We start from the raw sequence: 11,439 nt of genomic DNA, 5'->3' as shown, positions 1-11,439 counted from the left end.
ACGAAAACAAACTAAACAGAACACAACTGTGACAGTTAGCAGTACATTTTTATAAAAAATATTTAGTCTAATCATGTTTTACACCATTCAAGACCATGCACATTATTTTAGCATTATACTTTAACTGTATTTGTTCTGTGTAAATTAAGTAAAAAGAGTTATCTCCCTTCAGGAACAAATATTTTCTTAAATGTACTGTTATATTTCCTTATTATTCAGAGGCCAGGTACACAGAGTGCATATCAACATTTTTGCATGCTAATATAAGAGACATTAGAGTGTATATTCAAATTCTACAAATCAGTGATGCATGTGATGTCATTCCATAAAAGATGTCAGTTGTGGATAGAGGACAGAAGTTGTCTGAAACAGCTGTCAACATACGTCAAGGTATGCAAGGGGTTTTCAGATATTATTTGACATCTTTTGGTATAAATATAACATTTTATAGGACTTGCATAGATTTATTGCTATATATTCTATAATGATTCATAATTGTATATTTCTATGTTTATTTTCTCCTCAGATCCACTTCATTTTTTTGAGCCAATTGCTCTCATTACAATGGGGTATCTGAAGTATCTGATGCTGATATTTCTCATCAGTAAGTGTTTTTTTTTTGACAATATGTATTACAAGTCTCAAAGCTTTGTATTTATTATTTATATGTATATACATTTTTTTTTTTTTTTAAAGAATGCAAAGAACTTAGTATTCCCTACAGTGGCAATACAATGTCAGGTGTTTGAAAAAAGGGCAACAAACAATTATTATTATTATTATTATTATTATTATTAAATCAAATGATCTCAAATGATTTTTTTCTAAACAGCCTAAAGTTTCTAAACTTCTAAATAGACACATTGGAAGAAATTATATTTTAGAAGTTTTAAATAAAACAATGATTATTATGTTTTACTAGAGAATGCTAATTCAGTCTTTCTACTTCAAAATGTCATGTTTAATTTAGTGTGTTACTTGCCATTTCTTTATAATTGTTAGTGAAATTAATTAGAAATTTCAGAGTGAAAAGGTTTTTTTCAGTGCCTATAATTGGCCATCTGGTTATATTGGTTGTCTTAAAAGCATTATTAGTGTTGATACTGAGAGTATGCGTTTCTAGTTGTCTAGTTGTACGGATGACTAACAATTTAAACAAGTAATAAAAACTCAGTGAGTGTTTTAGCGCAATTTTCTCACCTCATGGGATCACAACACTAAGAGATAGTAAATCTTTTCCTGGATTTTTTTTTTGTGCGTTCCCGCCATTAGACCTTCCTTAAAGGGATACTTCACCTCTGGGAAGATGAATGTGTATTTAAAATAGGTCATTTAAGAAGAAGAAATGTGGAGAAATTTTTTAATTTGGAGCTTTCTAGACTGAGAAAAGCCAGAAAATGTAATTTTGGCTTATGTGGATAAAAGACAACAACTCCCAGAATGCACTTGCTTCGCTGCCTTAGGAGGCCACGCCTACCGGTTAGAGAGCACAGTTGAAAACAACAAGGCTAGCCTAAGTAAGTGATGAGTTTGCCAGGGATTTAGAGACCCAAAATGTCCGGGATTCGGCTTTTGCGTTCTACAGTCGCCATTCATCATGTTTACTGTGGCGAGCAGGACGAGGCTGACGGCCGCGGGAGAACGGCGCGAGGCCGGTGGCGACGGCGTCATTACTGAGACGCGCCGGGTCTCGCATCTCTCACGGAGGAGCGGAAATTTTCTTAGCAAGGGTAAAGCGCACATCAACCGATCACTTGTTTAGCGTTCATGTAAACACTACAGTCAGATTCACCGATCAGAATTAATTCAGTTAGATTGAAACGAGAGGTGTGCATGTAAACAATGAATGGCGACCGCAGAAAGCAAAAGCCGAATCCTGGACATTTTTAACAGTCTCGCCCGCCGGACAAGTCCGGGAAAAGGAAGATGGTAACCCCTACTTACTCAGCTTTCTCCTATTATTCAGCTTTCTCCACAGAACAAGAGCATGCTAGCTTAGCTTCCAAAGAAAGACGGCTGATACTGTGTACATTCTGTGAGTGAGATCCCACCCTGTATGGGCGGGTTGTAAACATGCGGAACAACGCCATCTACTGGCTGTAGTCTTTAGCCTCTGGACAGAAAATCCTCCGATGACCAAAATGACGATTTTTGCGTCATCGGAGGATTTTTTTCCAGACAAAAAATACATAAATCTCTCGTCTCAGGGGGATATGAGGGTGGAAAGCATGGTAATTCGAAAATACTACAGGTTTTCTACTAATACAAAGCTTAATGCTAAATCCTGAAGTAACCCTTTAACATAATGCCGAAAACCTCTAGGTGGTGTGGTTGAGGAGTAGATAGAAGTGCAAGATTGGTGCGCACAGACGCACAGAACAGAAATCATGAGTTAACAAGCGCAATTTTATGGAGCTAGAAGAGTCTCAATAAAGATAAATGCACAAACTGCATTCACATATGCACACACAGGATACACAAATGCACACACATGATTCATAAATGCACACACAGGATACACAAATGCGCACAAAATTCACAAATGCACACACAGAATTTAAAAAGCACAGAAGATTCACAAATGCATACAAAATTCATAAATGCACACAAAATTCATAAATACACACACAATTCAGAAATGAAAACAAAATTTACAAATGCACACAAGATTCACAAATGCTCAGGACAAGATTCAGAAATGTATTTCTGATGCACACACAAATATATCTTGATTTACAAACTGCTTGCGGTCTGTGAACTTCACTGCATTTGTGTGTGAATTTTGAGACTCCCCTGACTTGGCTCGACACACAAATGCCTTTTTTTAAACAGGGAATGACCTGTGACCAATCAGATACGTCCCTTGTTTTAGCCAATCACAAGAACGCACCCCACGTGGGAGATTGTTTACTTGTAAGCCAATCACATGAAGTGTGGGCGCAAGCGCTAGAGCGAGGTGGGTGGAGTTCTGCCAGTTGGTTGAGACCATTTTTTACCTTTTACAGTTGAGGCGGTGGGCCGGACCTCGAAATTACGAATTTAATACTTACCTCTCAGCTGTGTCTGTTTTTTTTTTTTTTTTTGCTGAGGCCATGTAATAAAATCGTATAGCCTAAGTACTGCAGACATTGTTTCCAACTTTGTTGTTTGCACATTTGACGCAAAATGTCCTTACAAACTCTTACTTTTTTAAACCGGCAAGTAAGCAGGAGTACTAATCATAACGTTAGAAAACCTCCCGTTTCCTTGACAACCAATGTAAATAATGAACACAGATTCTACGGCGGAGGCAAAGTAATCTTTGTCAGTGACCAAGAAGCTGCGTTCTTGAAATTTAAATTTTGCTTTAATCTTAAAAAATGTAATTTTAGTAATGTAGTTCAGTAATACTGAGGTAAAAATTAGGTGTTTTATCCGTTTAGCCTCAAATGTAAAAAGCCCTGTAACTCCTTTCCCAGACAAGTTGGGCAAAGTCTGTTCAATGTAGCCTACACACAAATTATTTTTATTAATGCAATGGACTGTTGCCTATGGCTTGCTCAGTTGGTGATTGGCTAAAACAAGGGAGGTATCTGAATACATTTCTGAATCTTGTCCTGAGCATTTGTGAATCTTGTGTGCATTTGTAAATTTTGTTTTCATTTCTGAATTGTGTGTGTATTTATGAATTTTGTGTGCATTTCTGAATTTTGTATGCATTTATGAATCTTCTGTGCTTTTTAAATTCTGTGTGTGCATTTGTGAATTTTGTGCGCATTTGTGTATCCTGTGTGTGTATTTATGAATCATGTGTGTGCATTTGTGTATCCTGTGTGTGCATATGTGAATGCAGTTTGTGCATTTATCTTTATTGAGACTCTTCTAGCTCCATACAATTTTGTCCGGTGGAAAATTGCGCTAAAAAAAATCGCAATATCAATAATATTACCAGCGATGAAGGCCATCAACAATTATAACTAGTTACAATAGTTGTAATGCACAGCATTGAACATTCAACATTACATTCAATTCTTAGGAAACAAATGTAAATTATTAATATTAATGTTTATAATATAGGGCTTCCGGCTCAGGTACACTAGGGTTAAATAAATGGGGTTTATATACAAAATAAGTGGTTTTCATATACAGCACCCCATGAAGCTATAAAATAACAGTAACAAAATTTCTTATATAAATACATTTCAACTAAAAAAGTGAAGTGAATAATTTCTTTCATTCTTGAAATATCATCTGTCATTCTCAAGTACAACTAGAAGGAAAACATGTGAATCTTTGTATCAAAACACCGGCCGACAAGGATTTTTACAGCCAAAACTGATCACAGATCGACTAATACCAATATCCATTTTTGGTAACGCTTTATTTTAAGAGTCCATAATCATGCAGTAGTTAAGTATTAACATGCCAGTAATTATTAATTGAACATACAGTAAAATAATATTATCCATTATTTATGTTATGTTAGTTATGAACACTAGAAATTGCCTTTAGTAGTACTGTATAACTGTATAGCTTATTCTGGTCAATAAACTAAACATCACTTAATAAGTGCCATAGTACAAATCAGTAATTATTAATGTGTATATATTCTTCTTCACTTTAGAACATGGAGTCAAAATGTCTATCACACAATTTTAGTAATTTATATTACTCAAAATTGTAAAACCAACTCTAAAACATAATGATTCATATTGGTCAGATTAATTAATAGATGGTAAATCACAGAAATATAAAATATGTTAATCACTTCCTGCACAAAAAAAAAGTTATAAATACTGGCTAAAAGGGGTGACACTTTATGTTGATAATCCACTTTAGACATTCTCCTGACAGTAACTTTGCAACTCCATGTCAACTACCAGTCATTAAAGTATTAGACTGTCTTCACTTTATTTTGATGCTCCACCAACAGACTAGAAGTAACTTTGCAAGTACATGTCTTAAACCTATCCATAACCTAACAGTCTAATACTCTACTGTTACTCTTATTTGGAGTTAGTTGACATGTGGTGTTACAGTTAGGCAAGGCAAGGCAAATTTATTTATATAGTACATTTCCACAATTCAAAGTGCTTTACAGAAAGGAATTAAAATAATCACAAAATAAAAGCAAAACAGTTATAAAAGAAATTAAAAGAGATATATGATAGTTATAAAATGCATTGAAAGAGTAAAAAGATGATACATAGATAAACTTCTCATCTGGCAAAACACCGGTGTATCATATTTTTCACAACTCCCAGTTTTACTCTGAGATTTTCCCATGGTGATTACACTGTGTCTGTGGTGTTCTTTTGGCACCTTAAGAAATCTATTGGACGTCTCCAATAGACCAGATTTTTTCCTAAAATCGGACAGGAGGAGCTCTAGGACTGACTCACGGGGTAACCTTGGGTTCTTTGTCCCATCAGTCCGCACCCCAAAAACCCATTAGTTCGGAAGCTCTAGGAATGGAATCAGTCCAGTCCACACCCCACAGAACCTCGAGTTTAATCACGTCAAACTCACTACTTCACCACAGACCCAGGCCACCAACATGGTTTCATCTCTCTTACCCAATTTTCAGTGCCATTTGAGTTCAGTTTAGAATAAAAAGGAGGATGCAAAATAAAATACAGTGCAATCAGTCGGGCGTACAGTGTTTTAAAATTCAAATTCCAGGAAGGTGTGGGCTCGGCTGGACTGGCGTGAAGTGCAGGCTCAGCTGGACTGGCGTGAAGTGCAGGCTCGGCTGGACTGGCGTATTGCAACAGATCGCGGCTATCCCGAGCCAAAGCCGCGATCTGTCCAGCGAGCTCCCAGCTCATGATGTGGTCGGTCGTTCTGTCAGGGTATTGCAGACCGAAGACGAGGAGACAGGATTTCAATACATCTGGTTTATTCACAAACTCTGATTACATGAATACTCAGGAACTTAGGAACCAACACTCAACACCGACCTTGACACTACAATGACCGACAAAGACTGAAGGAACACACAGGACTTAAATACACAAGGAAACAGATCAGGGAAATATGACACAGCTGGGGCAAAACAAACGAGATAACTAAATGAGGTGATTAACAGGGCACAGGTGAGACAGATGACTTAATGAACTGAATACAAATCACAAAAACAGTCCAAACACAAACAGAAACGTGACAGAAATACAAGGACTTTATCTCCCGGTGAAAATTATCTAAGTCGGGTTCCCCTGTTGTATAACTGGGTCTGTCTGTCCTGATCCTGTAACAAATTCTCCATTGAGAGCTGCCCCAAAGTGTGGAGTTTTGTTCTCAGGAAACAAAAGAAACGGGCCGTGAGACAAATTAAGTGTCATTATTTGTCCTAAATGTCCTGTCATGGGATTAGAATGAGCCGCCTGGAAAAGCATTTCCCTAAGGCTTTTTGTTACCAATAATTGGGTTGTAATCTGCTTTGACTCTCGATTGTGCTCGGTTACCCTGAATCCAGTCTCGAGGGTCTCTCCCATCTGCACCGTCGCCTCACTATCCTGCGCTTTCTGTACACAAGAGGCATCCGCACATAAGCCCCTGATCAATTCACTAAAAGCTGGCCAATTTGTTCCCAAAATCAGCAGATGCCTGAGGTGCGGATTAACTGCCACCTCTATCCTATGCTTTTGACCCCTAAATTGAATCACGGCAGACATTAAGGGATAATTCACCACGTCCCCATGCACACACCTTACCCGAACCATGCGGCACATATCCAATGCCTCAGGTTGAATCAGGCTTTGGTGGATCGAGGTTTGGTTACAGCCAGAATCCACCAGAGCCTGATCGGTACCCCCCTTAATACTCACAGGTATTTGGTACCGGCCAGCCTGATCGTGGGCAGCCTGCTGGACGTCTGGGACCCGGATCATTGTCCCTATATCCATCATGGGACATCTATCAATGAAATGGTCAGGGTCCCCACAATGCCAGCAGGCCGGCCCAGACCTCCCCGCCGTCCTAGTGGCAGGAAGTGGGCCAAGGGATTGGTGTGGAGAGAGTGGGGGAAAAGGAGAGGCTTCCGCGGAGGCAGACCCCCTGGGCTTCCCCCAGGCATCCACTGACTGGTCCGACGCCATCCCATCTCGGCCACGGGGTGGACCTCTGAATGGACATTCAGTCTCCCAATCCTCTCTCCTGTCACAGACTTCGCTAGATCACACCCGCCTTGTCACATACAGTGGAACAGTACTCATTCAGCAAATACACAGCTAAACAGATGTGTTTTGAGTCTGGATTAGATTTCCCTTCACTATGTGAATGTAGGCTTTGTAAGCATCCCTATATGACAGCCTCCTCCCATTGTGGGAGTCGTTTGGCCAAGGCCCCCTTCTCTGCATTCAAGGTTGAGAAAAGTAATGCAGGTTGGTGCAGAGGCATGAGTAGTAAAGACCTAGGGTTAGGCCTTCAATAAGGCCTTCCCAGTACAATAGGTCTTTTTTGAGCAGGGTTTAGGCCATCGTTTGCCTCACGAAAACACTGGTTTGTTGTTTGCCCGACCCCGCCGTGCAGAGCTAGTATATGGACCCAGGCCGCCAGAATAGGCTCCACTCAGCTCGCTGAGCTACCTGCTCGAGCGATGGGTTGTAGGTGGGTGTCTTACAATCAAGCCCCACTTCCCCTAGGCTGGGCGCAGATAAGGTTCTGTTACCCCTAGAGCCACTGGTAGGCCCGAACCCTGTTGAATCTCAGGGTTAGGTGGTGGTACTCCCCTATTGATACAAGATAGGTTGTGAGTACCCCACTCTCAGTTCTGTATTTTTCTACCTCGCACCACTATGGTTTGGGTTGAGCGGGAAGTTCTAACCTTCACTTCCTTTTTTGGTTTCGAAGTACGCTCCTGTGAAGCCAGAGCATTGCCAAGATCTGACGCCCATGCGTACAGATGGTAGGCCCCTGACTCTGGGGCCTCCATTGAGGCAGAATGGCATATGTTGTACTCCCCTTGCTTAAAGGGTGTTGCTTTGTTGCTGAGTACACTGCCTTTTACAATGTGATTAGGTGCCAGGATGCTGTAGGCACTGTATAAACAGCTTATCTGCCAACGAAGGCTGCGCGGTTAGGTGGTAGGCCTCAGCAGGCCTCCTTGACCAAGCAGCCCCCAAGAGGACTCTTGAGGCCAGCTTACCTCTGGTGGTTGGCCTTAGTAGTTCGGGCAGTAGACTCACTGATGGGTTGTAGGCATTAACAGGCCTCCTCAGAGGTGAGTCCCAGCATTGTGGGACATACATTATAGCCGCGACCAGGTAGCTAGCCGTATTAGGCCTCCTGTGGGTGGGCCCAATAGTTATGTTAGTGTTGCATGGTTCCTAACAGTGTATGTTTGTAGCAGAATAGACTTGCTATCAGCTAGTAGGCCTGACCAGGCTTCCCTGATAGGCGAGTCCCCAGCAGTGTGAAGATGGCTGACAGCACTGAATTTCTTCAGGCCTAGTAGGCCTCTTTAATTCTCTAAGTGAAGTTCGAGTGACGGGTATACAAACAGTAGTGTTGATGGTTAGACTCTGACCTTAGCAGGCCTTCCTGACCCTAAGCCAATGGGGACTGAGCCCCAGGACTAGCTGGCCTTAGCAGGCCGCCCTGGGACTGACACCCGGATTCAGGGTTCATAGCAACCAGTTGTTTAGCTTGCTATCAGGTTGTAGGCCTCACCAGGCCTCCCTGAAGGTGAGTTCCCACATATGGTGGTTATCAGGTAGTAGGCCTCACTAGGCCCCCCTGAAGGCGAATACCCATATATAGTGGTTATCAGGTAGTAGGCCTCACCAGGCCTCCCTGCAAGTGGTTTCCCAGCGATGCTGGGTTCAGGCAGCTAGTGGCCGCTTGCTATCAGTTCAGCTGGCCTTAGCAGGCAGCTTCTGAAGGCAAGCTTGCTCCCTGGCTCGACTAAAGTATTCATTCTCTGCTAATGGTTCCTTCAAGAAGCTCTTTTTATCCTGCCTACAGCCTGGTTTGCCTGGAGTACGCGGACTCCTGAGTCTGGTCAAACGGTCACGGTTGTAGGCCTCTCGTGAGGCCCCCCAGTTAGGTCAGCCCTTAGGCTTTTCAGGCCTCCTCAGTGTTTTGAAACACAAATGCTGGGTAAATCCGTGGATCGAGCAGAGAAACTCCCCTCGCTGGCAAGGGTTATAAGAGCTATGCTGAGTCATGTTCTCCGGGATACCCCGTCTCTGAGATCTGGGCAGAGTGGTTAACTGTCAGCTTTGCAGTCCCTCGGGTTGGATGCCTTATTTAAAGGTAAGTGTCCAGAGGCATGGCTCGCAAAATTAAAAATCGTTGGTAGCCCTTCGGGCAGGCACTCTTCAGATTTTGGTAGCCCCGAAATGAATTTTACTAGCCCAGATAAAAAGAAAATTTTTAATGTAGAAAATTGGTTAGGAGTCAAAACAATGAATCAAAAACTTTTTCAAAGCACAAATTATCAACAAATATGCATCTGGTTCTAACTGATCTGAAATGTGTGTGACCAGTATGGAACATGAATCAGTCATGTCTGTGGCTCAGCCCCCAAATGAGGGTATGATAAAAAAAAGAAAAAAAAGTAACACTTTAGTTTAGGGTCTAATGCTCACTATTAAGTTTCATTAACATGCAGATGGCAGGGTTTTATCATCACGGAGGTCCCGAATGTGAGGTAGGCTAGTCAGGGGGGTTCGGGGGCACCCCCAAGAAAATTTTGATTTCTCTGATCTACATATGTGCATTTTAAGATGTTTTGAAGGCCAAACAAATTGGATAACAATAGCTTTAAAACCATGTAAGTGGGCAGCTGATTATTTTTCTCTCCTCATCTCCATCACACTCTTTTTCTCTTTGTTTTTCTCTTGCTCTGTCTCTTCCCCTCCTAAAGCTGAGCTTTGACTGATATAGGCTTTTAGTGAAGTAAACATAGGGTCAAATGATAGATTGATTTATGAATCATTTTCTCAGACGCGTTCATTTACTGAAAGCTACTAAGAAAGCTAGGTAGCCTAACTAAGTTTATTAAATTAATTCACAGTATGTACACATTCATTATTGATCTTATTCCTAATACAGGGCCGTAGACAGGACTTTATAATCAAAAAGGTCCTACATTTAAGGTTTTTAGGGGGTTCACATTTTTTATTTCTCTGATATGTCCATTTCAAGAGGTTTGAAGGCCAAAAAAGGATAAGAAATATCTTTAAAACAATGTCAGTGGGCAGTAGATTATTTGTCAGTACATGCTCTCACTTCTTATCCATCACTCTTTCTTTTTCTCTCAGTCTCCTCATCTTGCCCTGTCTCTTCCCCTCCTACAGCTGAACCTTTTTAATTTACTGAAGGCTACAAATTGTATATTAATTTTCAACATGTACACATTCATTATTAATCTTGTGCCTAACATGAAAACGGCTTTGTTAATGCTCTGTTAATGTCCCCTCACAATGACAGTAAACTAATTATTAGTCACATTACATAGGCCTATTTTCAGTTCAAAATGGGGAAATTTGACAAAAGTATATTCGTTTGTCTGATTATTTGTATCATTCGTTTCACATTTATGACCTAAAAAAGCTGTCAAATATGAAATGTTTAGTTTAGCTACTTACATCTTATCTCGCACTTGACTGTAAACTGAAACGAGTCGCTCTGCTCAAATTCACGCAATCACGCTCAGCAGCTTCTGTGTATATAAAGCCCGCCTACTTTGATTTGATTAGTCATCTCAAATATTCTGACATTGACAGACCAATGAGACTCCTCTGTTTCTGACATGTGCTCTGCTCGGCGCCACTGCGGATTGAAGATGAAGACGCACTGAATCTGATTATAACAAGACTGAAGCGAACACTATTTCAGATAGCCCTTCGGACAGGCCAGTTATGCATTTTGGTAGCCCGACTTGAAAACACAATAGCCCCGGGACGTCGGGCGAGCGATTTTGCGAGCACTGCAGAGGCTCTGTCTTCGGACAGACAGGAAGTTGGCCAGGCTGAAGTATCCAGTGTAACTGACGATAGGTCAGGCCTTCCTGGTGGCATTTCAGGTGAGTATGTTCCCCTGAATAGTGATTGGCTGGGGCTCCTTCGGGTTACCTAGCCACATTCCCTAGAAGGGACCCCTTCTAATTTGAAGCTGTGGTTCCTGTGCCCGGTTGCATAAAGCACCTTAAGTGTAATTTTCCCTTAAGTTCGCCCTTATGTTTCCCTTAAACCTAAGGGTGTTGCAGGAAAAAACCCTTAAGTGTTACTTAAGGGTTTCTTTAAGTAAAACGTCATAAACACTTTGAATTTCCCTTAAATGCTGTTTTTTCACTTAAGTAATCCCTTAAAAAGCGTTAAGTGTTGCATAAAACCCCTTAACAGTAATTTCCCTAAGTATAATTTAAGGTTTGGAAATCGTAACCTTAAGAGTAACGCGGACAAAAATAAGACGACATGGCTGAATTTATAGAACTAGCTGAAGATTATTATGTGC

The sequence above is a fragment of the Scardinius erythrophthalmus genome (assembly GCF_964197995.2).
Source record: "Scardinius erythrophthalmus genome assembly, chromosome: 18".
NCBI classification, from domain to species: domain Eukaryota; kingdom Metazoa; phylum Chordata; class Actinopteri; order Cypriniformes; family Leuciscidae; genus Scardinius; species Scardinius erythrophthalmus.
The sequence above is the reverse complement of the archived record's forward strand: the minus strand, read 5'-3'. Positions refer to the sequence as shown.